At 40.9% G+C, this 19008-nt stretch overlaps 1 protein-coding gene across 2 annotated transcripts in view; it reads right to left on the bottom strand.

Moving 5' to 3' along the window:
* TAOK3 (TAO kinase 3) overlaps positions 1-18775 on the bottom strand; it is a 181816-nt gene extending 163041 nt beyond the window's left edge. Inside the window, exon 1 of one of the 2 annotated variants that reach the window (XM_077766019.1) lies at positions 18620-18775. The gene's annotated coding sequence lies outside the window, so the exon portion shown is untranslated. Of the gene's footprint in view, positions 1-7456; positions 7635-18619 lie in introns of those variants that run through there. The other variant, XM_077766020.1, reaches the window with a different exon arrangement.
* Positions 18776-19008: the final 233 nt, after the last annotated feature.

Below are 19008 nucleotides of genomic sequence, written 5' to 3'. Positions count from 1 at the left end.
ACTTTTAAGGAACATGGACATTTCTTGATTCCATTAATTGAATATGACTAGCAATAGAAATATTATTGACTTATTTGTACCCCACAGTATCTTGAACATAGCAGGCAATGCTGAAATCAGATTATATTCACTTAGAATTAGAGACTTCTTTACCAGGATCTGAACTAAATCTTGCCTCTGCCTTACTTCTGAAGAACAGATGTAGGAAACAAATTAGTGAAATAAACAATATTGTGTATGTGTCTGTGTGTGTGATGGTTGTGAATAAATGACTCGAAAGAAGTACTTTCAAAGTACTTCCATTTGAATTATTTTACAAAAATAATTATGAGAAATTTTACTCCTAGGTACATATCCAGGAGAATTGAAAACATACATTCACACAAAAACTTGCATATGAATGCTCATAATAGCATTATTCATAATAGCCCCAAAGTGGAAACAACTCAAATGTCCATCAAGTGATGAATGGATAAACTGGTCTACCCATCGGATGGGATATTATTCATCCATTCAAGCATATAGAGGTTGACACATGTATAGCACGGATGGCCCTTGAAAACATTATGCTAAGTGGAGAAGTCGGACGCAATGATTCCACTTATATTAAGTGTTCAGTGTAGGCAAATCCACAAAGACAGAAAGTTAGTGGTTGCCAAGGGATGGGGATAATTGAGATGGGATATTTTTTAGAGTGATAGAAATGTTCTGAAATTAGTGATGATGGCTGTATAACATTGAGGATATACTAAAAACTTGAATTGTACACTTGAAAATGACAAATTTTAGGTTATGTGAATTTTATGTTAACAGGCAAGAGGAAAAATGTGCAAGTTTCATCTCTCCCCCTGCCCCCCCCAAGTAATTCAATTTGGATTTGTGGTATAAAGAAAAAGAAGTCTAACCTTTAAGTCAGCAAATCTGGGTGTAAGTTAACTCTGCCACTTACCTTCCTATACTCTGATCTTAAGTATGTCACTAAACTTCTCTCATCCTCCCTGGTCTCATCTATAAAGTGAGAACAATAATGCCTCACAAAGCTGCGAGACTCATGAAATAATGTGAAATCATTACATATATTATAAGCCCCTTATAATGAAAAATATTGTTATTGTGCATGCTTAAAATTATTTTTTAAAATCCTAAACTGTATTGAATAGGCCACAATTTCAACTTTTTATCATTGCTATGTTATCTAACCAGCTTTTATTGTTATATGTGAATGGCATCTAGGACTTATAGCACTTTTCCTGTGGGCACTAATAGTACTTTACAAAGTAAAGTAACCTTGATCTTGGCGACAAAAGGTAGTATCCCAAAACCAAGTATCAGCACAAAATCCAAAGCACTGACTAGACATTTCCAAATATCCATACTTTCACAAATGTAAAACATTTTATATTTTAAAAGTTGACCTCTGGGTATCCTTTATACTCTTTGGTATCAATACAAAGGCATGTATAAAAAAAAGTGAGAGTGTAAATTGGGGCAGCCACTATGGAAAACAATACAGAGGTTCCTCAAAAGATTAAAGACAGAGCTACCATATGATCCAGCAATTCCACTTCTGGATATATACTCAAAGGAAATGAAATCACTACCTTGAAAAGATATCTGCCCTCTCATGTTCATTGCAGTATTATTTACAGTAGCCAAGACATGGAAATAATCTAAGAGTTCCTCAATGAATGAATGAATGAATGGATAAAGAAAATGCAGTATCTGTATATAATGGATTATTATTCATCCATAAAAAAGAAGGAAATCCTGCCATCTGTGACAACATGGAGGAATCTTTAGGGCATTATGCTAAGTGAAATAAGTCAGAGAAAAAAATGCTGTATGATCTCACTTATATGTGGAATCTAAAAAAAGTGAATTCGTAGACACAGAGAATAGATTGGTGGTTGCCAGAAGCAAGGGGTCGACGGTGGGGGAAAATGAATGAAGGTGGTGAAAAGACAAAAATTTACAATTATAAGATAAATATGTTCTGGGGATGTAATGTACAGCATGGTGATTATAGTTAATAATATTGTATTGTATATTTGAAAGACGCTGAGAGTAAACATTAAAAGTTCTCATCACAACGGAAAAAATAATTATGTGAGGTGACTAGTGTCAATTACATAGTGTGGTGATCATTTCACAAGAGATACATAACTCATATCATTTATGTTGCACACCTTGGACTAATAGAATGTTACAGGTCAATTATACCTCAATAAAACTGGAAAAAATAATAACGGGGAGTTTGCTTAAAATTTTTTTCATTTGTTTGTCCTATATGTTCTTTGGCATCATTACAAGGAAGGCATGTATTATTTCAAGAGAGGAGACTCATTGAGAATTAAAACAACAGACATCCAATTGAAGAAAGAAGTATTCTTATGTTTAAGCTTTAAGTATATATTTTGTTTTCCCTAATGGAATTCTCTAACAGTTTCTTGAGGTTAGGGATCATATGTAAGTAACTTCAACATCCCTTCACAGAGTCTAACATTATATATATAGTAGGCACTTACACTTAGGTTACTTAAAGAATTGGGTAAGAATACTTCTTGATTACATAAAACTTATTGATCATATTAATCTACGGTGATAGAATGGAAAGTTGTTAATATCAAAACTAAACCTCTCCAAGGGCAGCTATTTCATTTATTACTAAAGGAAACAAAATCATACACACACACGCACGCGCACACACACACACAGTTTCTCATAAAGAAAAGGAAACATGTCAATTGATATTCAGTTACAAAACTGCCTTCATTTGCCTCACATTTTTCTTTAAGTGAGGTGACAGACCTGACCCAAATTGGAAAAGCATTCACATCTCTTCACTATTAGTAGGGTTGTTTACTTTAGATAGGCAGGATGAAATAGATTTACTTTCTTTTCTTTTCCTTCACATCAAGGTCAGGTGCCTCAACATTCTTCCAGAAACTGTGGAGGATTTAAGTGTAAGATATGGTCCTTGTACTCAAAATGTTTACATCTTTAGTGAAGATAAAACTGAATGATTTAACATACTATGCACATTTTTGTTCACTGATTTGCTAATTTAAAAATCTGGGATTTGGGGGCAAAACTGAGTTTACTTCAAACAGGAAGTAAACTTTACACCAGGTCTTGAAGAAAAGGTAAAATCTGAATAGGCAGAGAGAAGGGAGGAGGCCTTTTTGAGTGAAGGAGGTACAGTACCAGAGGCGCAGACTCAGATGAGTAAAGTGTGTTGCAGAGACAGACTGACCTCAATAGAGCAGAAAGAACAGAGCAAAGAACATAGGAAATGAAGCTGGATAAGTGGTGTGGGACAGATTAGCAAGGGCGCTGAAAGTCAGGCAGAAGAGGTTAGATTTAATGTGGTGGAAAACATGGAATGAGTGAAGCTTTCTGAAAAGGGGAGGAGTAGCATTTAAAGAAGGTTAATCAGGATGAGCTGGAAAGAAACAGATGGAAATGAAGGAAGGCAACTATGGTAATCCAGGAATGAGGCCATAAGGGTCTGAGTGAGACAGGTGCACAGAGATACACAGATGTTCTTGCGGCAATGTGCTGGGCCTTGAGACTGTAAAATTAGGGGGTACCAGAAGCGAGGATGAGACACAGACTACTGCGAAGGCTGCCTCCTAGGTAAGGAAAGTTGCACGACATATTAAGACTTGGGAATTTGCAACACTAAAAAATATATTCACAAAGCTTAAATGTTTTTCAAATATCCTATAAGTAGTTTCATTGCTTTCTTTGGTGAATTTACTGCAGGTGCCCCCAGATTTCACATTTGCTTTGTTAACACAGCCCCATGAAAATCTGCTTCTGTAACAATCGGTTGTTTTTTAATACATAAACAAAGTTAACTNACACTAGATAGTGAAAACAGAAAATATTCTTCTTTATGCTCAAGTGTATATTCTTTATTGTCTGGTTCTACCAAATAAAGCCAAACCAAGCCAAAACAACATCTCTAATAAACCTACATTTTTATGAGCTGATCTAAAACTGTGAGACAGTCTTAACTTTATCTGATAGTGATACAGTCAGAAAAAAACAAATTCTGTTGAGAAAATAAATTAAGAAATCAATACATTGCCATGTTGCTTTCCTAAGCTGAGCTATATCAAACTGGGAGGAGTTCTCTGAAGTGAAAAACAGCAACAGGGGCACCTGGGTGGCTCAGTCAGTTAAGCATCTGATTTCAGCTCAGGTCATGATCTCATAGTCTGTGAGTTCGAGCCCTACATTGGGCTCTATGCTGACAGCTCAGAGCCTGGAGCCTGCTTTGGATTCTGTGTCTCCCTCTCTCTCTCTGCCCCTCCCCACCTCGTGCTCTGTCTCTGTCTGTCTCTCTCAAAAATAAACATTAAAATTTTTTTTAAAAAAGCAACATAATGGTAATAAAGCTAAATGTGGCATACTATTTTTTATATTAATAATTATTTAGATCTATAATCAACTCTTGCCCTGCTTCCCCTCTCCCCTTAGGATGGGCAGTATATAACATGGTAAGAGGAGTAGTGTAAAGAAGTAAAACATGTGGATTTCATTTATGTGTTCCCATAGTACTTCCTAAATACTTCTACTATGGTAAGACTGATTCTATTATCTATACATGATTGCATGTATTGTTTTATTTATCTTCCCATGATCATTTTCTGGTAGAACTGTGAAAAAAGAATTGAAATGTCCAAAACCAGCAAAAATAACCATATCTACTATCATTTGCTGAGCTCTTCTTTTACAATATGCAGCCAAGCTTGTTCCTTTAATACATTAATTTCACCTGATCCTCGCAACAATCCCTAAAGTAGTTACTATGATTGTGTCCATTTTACAGGTGAAGAAACCCAGGCTTCAAGAGTTAATGGATGTGTATTAGGTCACCAAGTTGGTGAGCTGTACATGGCAGACATGTTCATCTGATATGCTCTTGTTAATTGTTAGTTATACTGCAAACCCCAAACATACGTGGCTAAATCCAAAAGTAACAGATACAAGGAACCTGGACATGTTATTCACTGTGTACAAGAGTTAGGGAGGAGCATTTAGCAACTGTCAGTGATACAAGTGGACAGATTCCTTGACTCACTTCTAAGCTTTCCTTTTTTTTTTAATTAAAAAAATTTTTTTATAGTTTATTTATTTTTGAGACAGAGAGAGACAGAGCTTTAGCAGGGAAAGGGGCAGAGAGAGAGGGAGACATGGAATCTGAAACAGGCTCCAGGCTCTGAACTAGCGGTCAGCACAGAGCCCAGTGCGGGGCTCCAAACCATGAACTGTAAGATCATGACCTGAGCCGAAGTCGGACGCTTAACTGACTGAGCCACCCAGGCGCCCCTAAACTTTCCTTATACTGAAAATAATGCACTCTATTCCTGAAGCAGAGTGGGATACTGCTAGGAAATGGAAGTTAACTGCCCTCTCTTTTAGGAGGACACTTATATTACATTGCTATTTGATGGTATTCATAGCATCTCAATATCTTTTCAATTTGGTTACATTTTTAAAACACGCTATTACTGAGATCAGCCAGGTCAAGACTAACGGGCTGGTTGGTGACATCAAAATGCTTTTAAAAGTATTTTCTATCCAGTGACTTGAGCAACCTATTTAACTTCTGCCAGTGACCCTGAAATAGAAACTAAACTTTGAGAGATACTTTTCAGTACATAAAATATATTCATAAGAAGACCCCTCTAATAATAACTCTCCACTGTAATTCCCTCTTAATGCATCTGGGCAGAGATGTCATATTTCCTCTACAAAGCTTCCTTTTATGGTGCAACAGTAGGAATCTCAATTTCAAATTGAACCAATACAATCGAAAGCTATAAACTCATTCACAAGACATGATTGTTTTTATTAGTATTTCATATAAGTTGCCTAAATATGATGGGACGCCTTACATTTTAACCCTGTAACACTTTTAACTGGATTGTAAAGCAGTTATCTTTTAAAGTTCTGTGCGCCCCTCCCGTTTTTTCTGCTAACACACGGTCTTCCGCAAAATGGTCAGTGTGATCTTTGCAGACTGTGCAAGGAATACGAGCAAGGTAAACTACAGACCCGAACATTAGGCAGATGTCAAGTGGTTCAGAAGTTTAAAAATCTGTCACCTGTCCATGAAACCAGCAAACAGTTGTAAATGGTTACAAATAAAACATGTACAAATGAACAGATGCAGTTAGTAACTTCCACTTTTCCAACCAGTGGCCTTTTGGCAGGCAGCAATATAATCTGCAATAATCTGTCACTACTGTGAAGCCCCACCTACTTCCTCTGCCCCACCCCCATGCAAGCGATGACTGGGATATTTGTAGAGCGCTGATATCACAATCTATAAAAGGCCTCCCTATCTAAAAAAGCTGAAACATAATTTGTACTGTTAAGTGTTTAACATCCATAAATCTTAAAAAAAAAAAAAACATGCTCTATGACATCACATTTCAAAGATTATTTGAAAGTTTTTTCCTTATTTATATATTAGAACACTAGAAGTCCCAAATTGGCCATATCCATGGCAATACTTCTTGAACGAAAATGCATCCTTATGCACAATTGTTAGACTTTAATTTACACATCTAACACGTAAAGTATTAAGAGTTTGGAAGTCGGGATTATACACATTTCATTTAAACCTTGTTCTAAGAGCCTAGTGAAATTGGTAAAGAAATTATTAAAGTAGCTTTCCTGGCTTATAAAATATTTTGCAATAACTTGTCAACATAAAAACCACGAGCTGTTAAAAAAAATATTTACCTTCCTCCTTCATCTAATTTCATTTTATGGACTAGAGTAGTCCCATAAATTATTACCTCATGGATAAGATATTTTTATACTTTAATAAGTAACTAGCCTTACTAAAACAAAACAATTATAAAACAAGGTAAATGTGATCAAATCTTCTGACTCTTCTGTCTGTAAATTTGGTATAACATTCAAGAAATTGTTCTGCTTTCTATCCTATTTTCCCTTGCTGGGAAAAAAGAAAAATAGGACATGGCCTTGATATTTTTTATGATCTCTAGGATGAATAGGGTGCCATTTTGAAATACCGTTTTACAGGAATATCAATCACTAGCACAAACTACATCCATTTAATAAAAATAGCCTTCATTGTATTTAAATTTTTTGTTTAAAAGTTTCTTCTGATAAGACTTTGATATTTTATTTGCAGCTCAGCATTTACCTCACTTATCCAGAGGAAAGGATTAAAGAACAATTTCTGAAAAAAAATTCCCACTACTATTTATTTGTAGAATATCAAACTACAAACTAAAATAAATAGAGCACAGGAATCCAGTGATTTTTGAGGCTGATTACTCTCAGCTGGACGTTGAGCTAAGGCTATAAATATTCACATGAAATTCAACAAATAGTTTATTAACAATGTTTAGACACAGACCATATTTATAATAAAACGCTAAACGTAAAACAAAACACCAAGCTTACTCACAGTAGATCTTCTCAAATGCACGTCCTACGTCTCCAATCCAACATACTAAATACTTTAAAAATTCCTAGTTAGCTCCAACAGTAAGTTAAGATTGCCCCAGAGATGGTTCTTTTTAAAAAGCTGCCACTTGGTCATTCGGAAAAACAAAACTGAGCTCAGCTTAAGTTGTAAGAACACCACCACCACGCTATCGGCACCTTCATTCCGAGAAAGGAAGTTATTATAGACACAGTTTTATAAATGAGGCTTAAAGAAAGTACTTCCTGGTCAGACAGCTAACGTTAACAGCATTAATGTACACAGCTTTACATCTGGACATTTGGAAAGAAGTTTCTAAAAACTTTTCCTGAAACTTTTCCCCCAGTGCCTACAAAAGAGGGAAACTTGCTCAAGCTAAACAAATCTTATGTAAAAATCTATGAAATTCCATCAATACCTATATGGTATCCTGTAAATATTAGAACTGTTCATTATTATTGATAATAATACTAGCTTAAGTTTTAATTATTTTACACTTAAGTACCCTCCATTACCCCCTCCCCATGTGCTCGAGGGACATTTCAGGGGACACAATGTTAGAAGGTAAAGAAAGAATTCCCTTAAAGGAGGACAACTCACCAATTCCTTGATAAGGAAGAAGATGAAAATAACCGTTCACATTTTATTCCTCAAATTTAAAGATCATTCTCTTTTAAACATAAATTTAAAAACTCCAAGAAGCGTTGTACAGTCCTTAATAAGGAACTGCAGATAAAAACAGCATGACCTGGGTGCTGCACATTACTATGGTATTGCAAGCTGAAAGTATTTCCTGTTAGGACGCCCATTGGTTCCCACAGGTGCAAGTGCCTATGGGTGTTACCGATTTACTGTTCCTTTTACAAGTGAACCGCTAAAGGAGATTTCAGGTTGGCACAATCAATGCTAAGAACTATTAGGGCGAACTACCTTGGGCTAATTCAACAGGGCTGGAGAAAATTTACATCAACAGACTTTCATTAATTTTCTAAGATGTGCTAGTATTAAGAATGCACGTAACTTCACTCAACAAATATGTAAACTGCTTTCTCTGTGCAAAGCACTGTTTTAGGCACCAGGAATGCAATAATGAACAAAACAGGGGCGCCTGGGTGGCTCAGTCAGTTACGCATCCAACTTCGGCTCAGGTCATGAGCATGCGGTTTGTGGGTTCAAGCCATGCATCAGGGGCCGTGCTGACAGCTCAGAGTCTGGAGCCTGCTTCCGATTCTGTGTCTCCCTCTCTCTCTCTCTGCCCTTCCCCTACTTGTGTTCTCTCTCTCAAAAGTAAATAAACATTAAAACATTTATTTAAAAAAAAGGAACAAAACAAAGTCCTTGTGGTCATTCACAAATTATCTAGTAGACTTTTGACAATTTCACATATGATGAGAAAATTCCCATAAAGGAAGTAATTTAAAAAAATTGTATGGATATTTGGAAAGTCAATTGTACTGTTCATTATTTAAAAAAATATATTGTAATTAAGGTCACCACCTTAAACCTAGAAGAACTTTTCCAGAACCTAGTTCATAAAAGTAGGATTCTTTATGTTTTCAATGTTTCAAGAAAGCCAGGTTGGAGGCAATGGCATCTGTCCCAGCAGGGAAAAGGAAAAACTTCTCACCATGAGTCACCAGTGACTAAGTTCTTTTAATTCAGGCTTAAAACACATTTCAAACCCAATTACTTGTACATGCAGAAAACTGATAACCCCAAATTAATATCAGAAGCCTGATCTGACCAATTTTCAGGGTTAATATTAGCACCAAAAAAAAAAAAAAGATGAAGCGCTTTTAATGAGCTAACGCCCCTTTGAGAGGTTTGCCAGCAAGCGTCCATTAGATTTTGTTACAATGAACAGTTTTCTTAGATTTTAGCCAGACTGAGACACAATCATTTTGGATGTATGGAGTGGTGGTAGGGATGGCTTTTGTTTGCATTCAGTAAAACACAAACATATTAAAATCATGTCTGCTCAAAGACAAATGTAAAACCCAGAGAGAATAAAACATACAGATAAACTCTACTCTTCCAAGCTATACCTTACACTTCCTTCGGATTTTAATTCCTCTATTTAAAATAACAAAACCTTTGTGGCCAACAAATTAGAGGAATTCCCAAAGACAAACTGATCTACTTAGTCATTCAACAAATGTATATTAAGCACCTACTACATGGGCACTGTTCTATGGGCAGGGATACAGCAATGCATAAAACCAAAACGTCTGCAGGGCGCCTGGGTGGCTTAGTTGGTTAAGCGTCTGACTTTCGCTTAGGTCATGATCTCGCGGTTCGTGGGTTTGAGCCCTGCGTCGGGCTCTGTGCTGACTGCCAGCTCAGAGCCTAGAGCCTATTTCAGAGCCTGTGTCTCCCTCTCTCTCTGACTCTCCCCTGCTCACGCTGTCTCTCTCTCTCCTAGAAATAAATAAAAATATTAAAAAAAAAAACAAAATGTCTGCTTTCACCGTCTACATTGTAGGGCAGATATATAAGATAACTAAAATATTTGGTATGTCAGAAGGCAGTAAGCACTGTGGAGAAGGAATACAATATGGAAGGTAGGCATGGCGATAAGTTTATTTGTTCACAGTTGCAAATTATATCACAAAGTAAGGAACTCTGCCAGAGCAGAGTATTAGATCTCTCTCAGACCCTACTTCTGACTCAAGTTGAACAAACCACCTTCTGTTGCAAATGAAAGGGAATCAATCTTATTTTAGTTGTTGCGAATACCCAGAGAAAGAAGAACAAACTTCCAAAGACAGGAAGTTAGAACCCATTCCTTATAGATAAAACATCACTAGGAAACAAAAATAACCAATCCCAAATATTCAGATCAAAGGTCACTTTATGGACTATTATCAAGCTGAATATGAACATCTAAGTTTCCAAATACTCGCTAGCACTGGCACTGACTTTTACCAACTGCCAGAGTCAGAAGTAAATTCTTCACTTAAGAATTATTTCTGGGGGCGCCTGGGTGGCTCCGTCGGGTCAGTGTCTGACTCTTCATTTTGGCTCATGTCATGATGTCAGGGTTGTGAGTTCAAGGCCCCTGTCAAGCTCCATGCTAAGAGGAGCTTGAATTCTGTCTCCCTTTGTCTCTACCCCTTCTCGCCCTCTCTCGCTCTCAAAACAAATAAACAAACATTTTAAAAAGGAATTATTTCTGGCAGCAACCATTATACTTAATTTAAATATTATTTTTGAACCTAAAATAAGTATTTAAATTTAATACAATTCAAATATTTATTTTTAAAAAAAATTTTTTTAAGGTTTTATTTATTTCTAGGAGAGAGAGAGAGACAGCGTGAGCAGGGAAGGGTCAGAGAGAGGGAGTCACAGACCGAAACAGGATCCAGGCTCTGAGCTGGCAGTCAGCACAGAGCCTGACACGGGGCTCGAACCCACGAACCACGAGATCATGACCTAAGCAAAAGTCGGACACTTAACCGACTAAGCCACCCAGGAGCCCCACAATTCAAATATTTATTGAGCAGATACTAGTGGCAAGATACTTGGTTGGATGTATAAGACACTGTCCTTTCAAGATCAAAACGATGGACATCTAGGAAAGATAAGACAACACCGATAACGTAAAATCAGAGAGAATATTAATGTAATAAGAAAATACACAAAGTACTTAAGGAATTCAAAGGAAAGTCGCAAGGAAGATGATCAGAAAAGGCCTCATGGAAGATGGCATGAGAGGCAGGTCTGAGAAAGGAAAAATAGAAGGCGTTCCAGGGAAAAGAAATAGCAGGAACGAAGACCCGAAGATGTCAAATCAGTACGTGCTCAGTTAGTAAGTAGGCTGGTCTGGCTGGGGCACAGGACGGACACACACACACACACACACACACACACACACACACACACACACGGATTATGGAGCAATAGGAACTGAAAGACAGTTTGCTAAATCTGTACTGAATTCAGTAGGCCATGGGGAATTATTAAAGGTTTTGAACACGTGAGCGACAAAATCAGAGCTGTACTTTAGGAAGAGTAAGAGAGCAACTGTGTACATAGGAAAAATGAAAAGAAAAGGAGACTTGAAGATTGTCACAGCGATCCTCCCCTCGCACCTTATTAAGGACCCTGTGAGCTCCTTTTTGGAACATTGAGAGGTATGAAGTGGAAAGTGTAGTGAGTTGAAAAATCAGAGCTAGCTCATGGGGGTCAAGTCTGCACTGTCTGTCTCACCATGGGAAGTCATCTACTGTGTCTCAATTTCCCTATATGTGAATCTATTAAGTATTCTTTTTGGAGTTAGGAGCCATCGGATTTAGCAACTGATTAGATGCTGGGAGCAGAGCAAAAACAAACAAAAAATTGTTTCCGGTGCTTAGATTAACAGGCAGCTACCATTTTTAAAAAAACTTTTCATGTGCTTGTCAGCGTGCTTGGTGCTTTACATAAACTGCTTCATTTATTCCTCATGAGAATACTGTGAGGTATATATTCTTATTGGACAGATGAGAGAATAGAGAGCTTTAAGACTTAAGTAACTTACCCATGGTAAGCCAGCTGACACAATGACAGAGCCAAAGTAGATGCCTAGGTCTGTCTGAGAGGAAGGCCCTTCTCCTTCCAAGGTATCGTGCTGTTTCTTATGAGATGAATGATCCTAGCATTCGCTCGTGTGTTCCCACTGAATCTCTGTGTCTTTTGGTGTATAAGAAACAAAGTGTGAACATAAATATAATCTACTAATTTGCTCATCATTAATTCCTTCACTCATTCAATTCACATTTATAGAGCATCCTTCATACTTTGTGCCTGGTACTAAACTTGGCATGGGGAATGCAAAGATGAATAAGACCCAGCTATGCCTTGAAGTGCTCACTGGCTGGTAAAAGACAAGCATGTGTAAACAAGGAACGGGTATACAATGACAGAAGAGAACTTTTACACAAAAAAACAATAGACACATAAAGGTACATGAAGCCTAAGATTGTAATTTTGTATCTGTGCTCTTAATTCTTGACCTAGATCGTTTAAAAACTATATGTGGTTTTGAAAATATCTGAGTATTTACACACATACCCTTCAAAAAGTAAAGGTGAGGGGCATCTGGGTGGCTTAGTCGGTTGAGCGTCCGACTTTCGCTTAGGTCATGATCTCGCGGTTCGTGGGTTCGAGCCCCGTGTCAGGCTCTGTGCTGACTGCCAGCTCAGAGCCTGGAGCCTGTTTCAGTCTGTGACTCCCTCTCTCTCTGACCCTCCCCTGCTCACGCTGTCTCTCTCTCTCTCTCTCCTAGAAATAAATAAAAAACATTAAAAAAAAATTAAAAAAAAAAAAGTAAAGGTGAATGTTCACAACAGAACAGAAAATTGGCCATGAACTACATATGATTCTGTTTTGTGTGACTACTGCGAAGATTAATTAGGTTATTAGTTTATTTAAGAAAGTATTCTGCCTTGGTTAGTGCCATCTATTGTAATGGGTAAATAAAATCTATTTTAATTGTCGTAAGCCTTGATTGTTGTGGATGTAAGCCAGTGTCATTAGAAGCTGAAACATATGAAAATAAATGTATACTGCCCAGAGTCCTACTTTGATCTGGAAATAAAGGTTTATTCCATTGTCTGTCAGAAATAGTGGATGGAAGCATATTGTGTGGTTGAGTTGGCTATCCATCATTTCACTGAGGCCAGAGGTGTGATATGGACCCAAAGACTAGACTTCAGCATGTAAGTTCTCAGTACCTGATGCTACATGGGCCACACCTCTTTGTTTAATGGGAGTAGGTTTTCCTAGGAATAAAACACACATTCCAAGGCATATTCTCTTTCTCACTTTCTCTGGGGATGAAAACTGTGCTTCTGTGGAACAGTTTACAATGGATAGGAGGTTGACCTGTGTTAACAAATCAAGAAATGGACCTATGTATGTCATTCTCCTGTGAAATAGAAGTAATTGAGATTCAATGTCTCTAACAAATCTCAGGTTAGACAGAAAAAAAAACCCACATTAGGTTGATTTATAAAATATTTAGGTAAATTTAACATATAGTTGGAATGATAACTATCAACGTAATTCCTGTTGTTTATCCTAAAAATTCTAAACAGTTGCTGCTTTTAATTTGATGCCTGCAGCTTAGAAAGGAGTTAGATCACATTTTGGCCCATAAACTCGATATATCTAATCTTTAATGATAGAGTGATAGATACCACTTGTGTTTTTTTCTCAGTCTGAGTTTAGTAAACAGTAACAAACTTTTAATATAGTCTCATAAACAACAAAACAACCAATTAAACGGATGATAAAGCTAAATAATCACAACTTAAACTCTCTAAGCTCAAATGCAACTGCACAGTATCTCACAACTCAAAAATACAAATTCAAAACTGCCCTCTCTGGTTGATGGGATCATTGAAGATATGCTCAATGAATCCTGTTGAAGATTGAAAAGAAATCTTCCTGGGGGGGAGGGTGTCACAAAAAGCTTTTTTTTTTTTATTTTATTTTTAATATTTTTATTTATTTCTAGGAGAGAGAGAGAGACAGCGTGAACAGGGGAGGGTCAGAGAGAGAGGGAGACACAGACTCTGAAATAGGCTCCAGGCTCCGAGCTGGCAGTCAGCATAGAGCCCGACGTGGGGCTCGAACCCACGAACCACGAGATCATGACCTACGCGAAAGTCGGACGCTTAACCGACTAAGCCACCCAGACGCCCCAACAAAAAAACTTTTAGATAGAAGCTTTCTTTCTTTCTGTCCGTCAGTCTGTTTTCTTTTTGAGGGGAGGGAAGAAACAAACACTGGAGGAAAAGTCTATGAAGGAAGGAGGCTTTTAAGTGAGACTCTTAAAATAAAAGTACCAATAGTTTTCGTTCTTCTATGCTACCGAAAGCAACAAACACGAACACTGGCAAGCAATGAGAACTTTTGTTCAGGTTGGCTTAAACAATAAACCAAATTAGAGATCAAGGAAGATTCTGAGATCACAATGGTTTGACTGTACAGGACTCTCAAGTGGTAAAAAGGGTGTCAAGTAGGCACTGCACTTACTGGGTTGTCTCTGCGTCCTGCCTAACCAAGAGTAAGAATAGTTTAAGAACTGCGGGCCAAGGAGGACTTGCATTGTGTGGTTGCTATAACCATGCATACGGAAGTGGAAGGCTCCTTCTTAATTTCTTCTTCTCAGTATATATGTTTTTAAATTTTATTTATTTCTTTTTATTTCAGAGAGAGAAAGCGAGAGCGCGTGAGCTGGGGAGAGAGACAGAGAGGAGCAGGGGGAGATGGAGGGAGCGACTCCTAAGCAGGATCCCATGACCCTGGGATCATGACCTGAGCGGAAATCTAGAGTCCGATGCTCAACCGACTGAGCCACCCAGGCGCCTCTAATTGAAAAGAAATAGTATAAATGAGCATAGATGTAATGACCTCACATATTTATAGTTTCTCATAGCACAGTTTTATTTTGTGAAATAAATGAAAATAAATTCCCACAGAATTCCTACCTACCTGCTCATCATCCCAAGGAATAAAAGTCATTATAGGCCCTTTCTATCACTAAAAACTGTTAGAATGAATCTCTCTTCGTCGTCTTTGGATCAACACCATAATGTAATGTGGTTGAAGTGATTGCTTTAGTCATCACTCAGAGAAATATCAGAGCCCTTTCTTTTCTTACAAGGAATTCAGTGTAATGTTTCGTCTTAAGATACATTTGTACCAGTCAGAAATGAGCTAACAAGTATGATCAAAGAGCTTATCTGCTCAAATACTTCTATTACTTTGTAGAATTACTATTACTGAGATTCCCAATCCTTCTACAGGCTGTGTCATACGTTATGTGTGCATGTGTGCTACATAACAAAGACATGCCCCTTGTAAATAACCCCCTTGCATTAATGGACTTTATTTTTTATCTGAATTTGGCCGAGAGTTCTGGAGAAACAAACTTAACATAAAATAAACTGTACTTAACACACCTTAATTATAGTGCCATATTTTAAATTTGTTTTTGTGTCCCTGCTCCTCTTACCTCCCTGTTACTTCTTATGGGAGGATTTTCCAGTTGGTGGAATTTTCATAAACATGTCCAGCCCCACACTCTCTGGAAGTCACAGAAGAGCGGCTCTGTATCAGGTAATATCAAGTAAAATCCCTGAATGACATGGGTCCTCTACTTACTATCACCCTGATGAAAAAGACTTCAGTAATTTCTGGCTTGGATTTAAATAGGCAATTCTTTTTAAAAAAATTTTTTTTAAATGTTTTTATTTATTTTTGAGAGAGACAGACAGCGAGCAGGGAAGGGACACAGAGAGAGGGAGACACAGAACCGAACCAGGCTCCAGGCTCTGAGCCGTCAGCACAGAGTCTGAGGTGGGGCTCAAACCCACGGACTAAGTCATGACCTTAGTGAGCCGAAGTAGGACACTTAACCGACTGAGCCACCCAGGCACCCCTTCAATAGGCAGTTCTTTATTTTTATTTTTATTTTTTTTATTTTTGAGAGAGAGATAGAGACAGCATGAGCAGGGGAGGATCAGAGAGAGAGGGAGGCACAGAATCTGAAACAGGCTCCAGGCTCTGAGCTAGCTGTCAGCACAGAGCCCGATGCGGGGCTCGAACCCACGAACCGTGAGATCATGACCTGAGCCGAAGTCGGACGCTCAACCAACTGAGCCACCCAGGCGCCCCAATAGGCAGTTCTAAGTAAGCCTTCTTCGTTATGTCTTTGGGAAACAAGGCAGCATTTCTTTCTTCCCCCTCTGTTGAAACGGCCCATTACTACACAGGTCAAAAGCTTCTTTAAAAAAAAAAAAAGTTTTTCAAAATGTTTATTTTTGAGAGAAAGACAGAGGGAGAGTGGGAGAGGGGCAGAGAGAGAGAGAAAGAAAGAGAGAGAGAAGGAGACACAGAATTCAAGCAGGCTCCTAGCTCTGAGCTGTCAGCACAGAGTGGATGCGGGGCTTGAACTCTTGAGCTGTGAGATCATAACCTGAGCTGAAGTTGGATGCTTAACCGACTGAGCCACCTAGGTCCCCCTGAGAGCTTCTAATAAGACATTCTAAACTAGAAGGAAGAAGATATCTAAATAACGACCGTGAGATGATAATGACATTCCCCATTATGTTCCCCAAACCATCATGTTTCTAAGTCTGCTCCAGTAAGAAAATGAAACCAGTCGCAAAGAGAAGGGGTGAAGAGGAGCTACACACAGAGAAAAAGATTAAAAATTTGGAATGCCAAACTACTGGGGTACAACCCTAACAAGGCATGTGTGTTGAAGAGAACACATGAAAGGTAGTCAGGGCAGTATTAACATCGCCTAAGTATGTTAGCCTGGTCATTAGTTTAATTTTCACATCCTTCAAAGCAGGAGGCTGCCCCCCAATTTCCACCTCCTGTGGCTTTCGGCTATTGGTTTCAGCATTTTAAGAGATACGCACTTGCCTCCTACCAGGGCACTCGGTGTCTGGTTTAAATAGGCTTATCTCTCTCCTTAGCCTGTCCTGGAATTATGCCTGAAGCTCAGTCTTGGTAGCTTTTTTGGATGAGGTATCTCATTGGAAAGTGTCGTAAGCTTAGCCACTCCAATACCTCTTTTCAAAATTTAGTTTGGCCTTCCCACTATCTCCAGCAAAGTTAAACAGTCAAACTTAGTGTATGGTTCCTTTGAGCCTGCGTTGTAAACAGTGGCACCGAGGTGCTGCCAGATCTAAGTTTCTTAGCTCCTGGAGCTAAAATGAGAAATACAGGGTCTATCGCCATCCCCGACCCAGTTAATCCAAAACGCGGGTCTCCAAAAGCATCCCTCTCCCTTTCAACCGGTCCGTAGGTGAGTTGGAGAAGCCCTCTCCAACTTCTCGAGTCCTGGTTAAGGTTGCTAAGGTCAGGAAGCCCCTCGCTTTCGAGGCATCCACGCCAAACTCGGAGAAACAAATCAGAAGCCAGGGGACCAACGAGGAGAGGTCGGGCAGGCGGCCTCTGGCTCTTTCTGGCCAACATCAGTGCGCCTCTGCCAGACCCTCCGGCCCTCGCGTTCTACTCGGGAGAGGTGTCATTACATAATCCCTGCTCCACAGAGTCACTGGGGCTCGGGCTGTCCCACGTCCCCCTCCTCCCCCCTCCGGGGGAGGTCGGATGACTGCAGACCCTGCGGGCGTCGCGCGTCCCCTGGATGTGCGCTGCCTGCCGACCCGACTCGCCCGGCGCTGCGACCCCGACTCAGGCTCCCTCCCCTCTCCCATGTCCACTCGCACGCTGCGAAACCCGTCTTCGGGTCCCCCTCACACCCGCTGTCCCGGCCCCTCTCGGGGGTCCCTCCATCAGACCTGCTGTCCGAAGTCCTCTCGGGAGCCCCCCCCCCAGACTATCTGTACGGGTCCCTCTCGGGGGTCCCATCAGACCTGCTGCCCCAAGCCCTCTTGGGGACCCCCCGACTTTCTGTACGGCCCCTCTCGGGGGTCCCTCCATCAGACCTGCTGTCCCAAGCCCTCTCGGGGACTTCCCCCCACCCCAGACCCTCTGTCCAGGCGTCTCTCGAGGGTCCCTCCATCAGACCCGCTCCCGGCCCTTCTCGGGGGTCCCTCCATCAGACCTGCTGTCCCACGCCCTCTCGGGACACCCCCCCGCCCCCCGCAGGCCCTCTGTCCGGGCGCCTCTCGCGGGTCCCTCCATCAGACTCACTGTCCCAAGCCCTCTCGGGGGACCCTCCCATCAGACCCTCTGACCCGACTCTTCCCGGAGTCCCCTCCCTTCACACCTGCTGTCCCAAGCTCTCTCAGGGTCCCCTTCCCCCAGACCCGCTGTCTCCAGCCCCTCTTCAGATCTGCTGTCCCAGACCCTCTCGGGGTCCCCTTTCTTCACACTCGCTGCCCAAGCGCATTCGGGGACCCTCCCTCCACTGGACCCGCTGTCCCAAGGCGTCTCGAGGTCCCTCCTGAGACCCGCTATCCCGGCCCCTCTCGGGAATCCCCTCCCCAGACCTGCTGTCCCAAGCCCTGTCAGGGTCTCCACTGAGACCCGCACTGCCCGCTCCTCTCGGAGTCCCGTCTCCCCAGTCCCGACAAACCGGCTCCCAAACTCTCCGCACTCGAGTCTTCCCCGACCTCACTCCGTCCAGGGTCCCTGCACCTCGGCTCACTCTGTCACCGTCCCGCGCCCCGGTGCTCTCACCTCAGACCTGCTGTCACCACTCCCGGGCCCGGCGTCGCCACCGCCGCTTCCTCTCGCACACTTGTTCCCGAGTCGCTCTTCTGCCGCTTGTCCCCCGGAGGATCCCCGGGTCGGGCCGCTGAGTGCCGGGTGGCCGCGCGGAGTCCCCGCCCGCGGTCTCGGNCCTGCGCAGAGCGCGCTCCGCCCCACGGTCTCATTCCGCCCGCCCCCTGCCCCCGACCACGCCCCCAGCTTGGCTCCGATAGGCTCTCTACTGACCTCTCCTGACCGCGGGGCACAGGCCTGGGGCCGGATATAGGTACTTGATTGGAGGTGCCTGGGTAGCCGAGCGGTCGATGGCGCCTGAGGATTGGCGGAGTTGACGGTGGGCGGGGCGGAGCGGGGCGGGG

The sequence above is a fragment of the Crocuta crocuta genome, unplaced genomic scaffold (genome assembly GCF_008692635.1).
Source record: "Crocuta crocuta isolate KB4526 unplaced genomic scaffold, BGI_CrCroc_1.0 scaffold339, whole genome shotgun sequence".
In the NCBI taxonomy this organism is placed as follows: Eukaryota; Metazoa; Chordata; class Mammalia; order Carnivora; family Hyaenidae; genus Crocuta; species Crocuta crocuta.
Note: the sequence above shows the minus strand (reverse complement) of the source record. Positions and strands in the feature narration are given on the sequence as shown.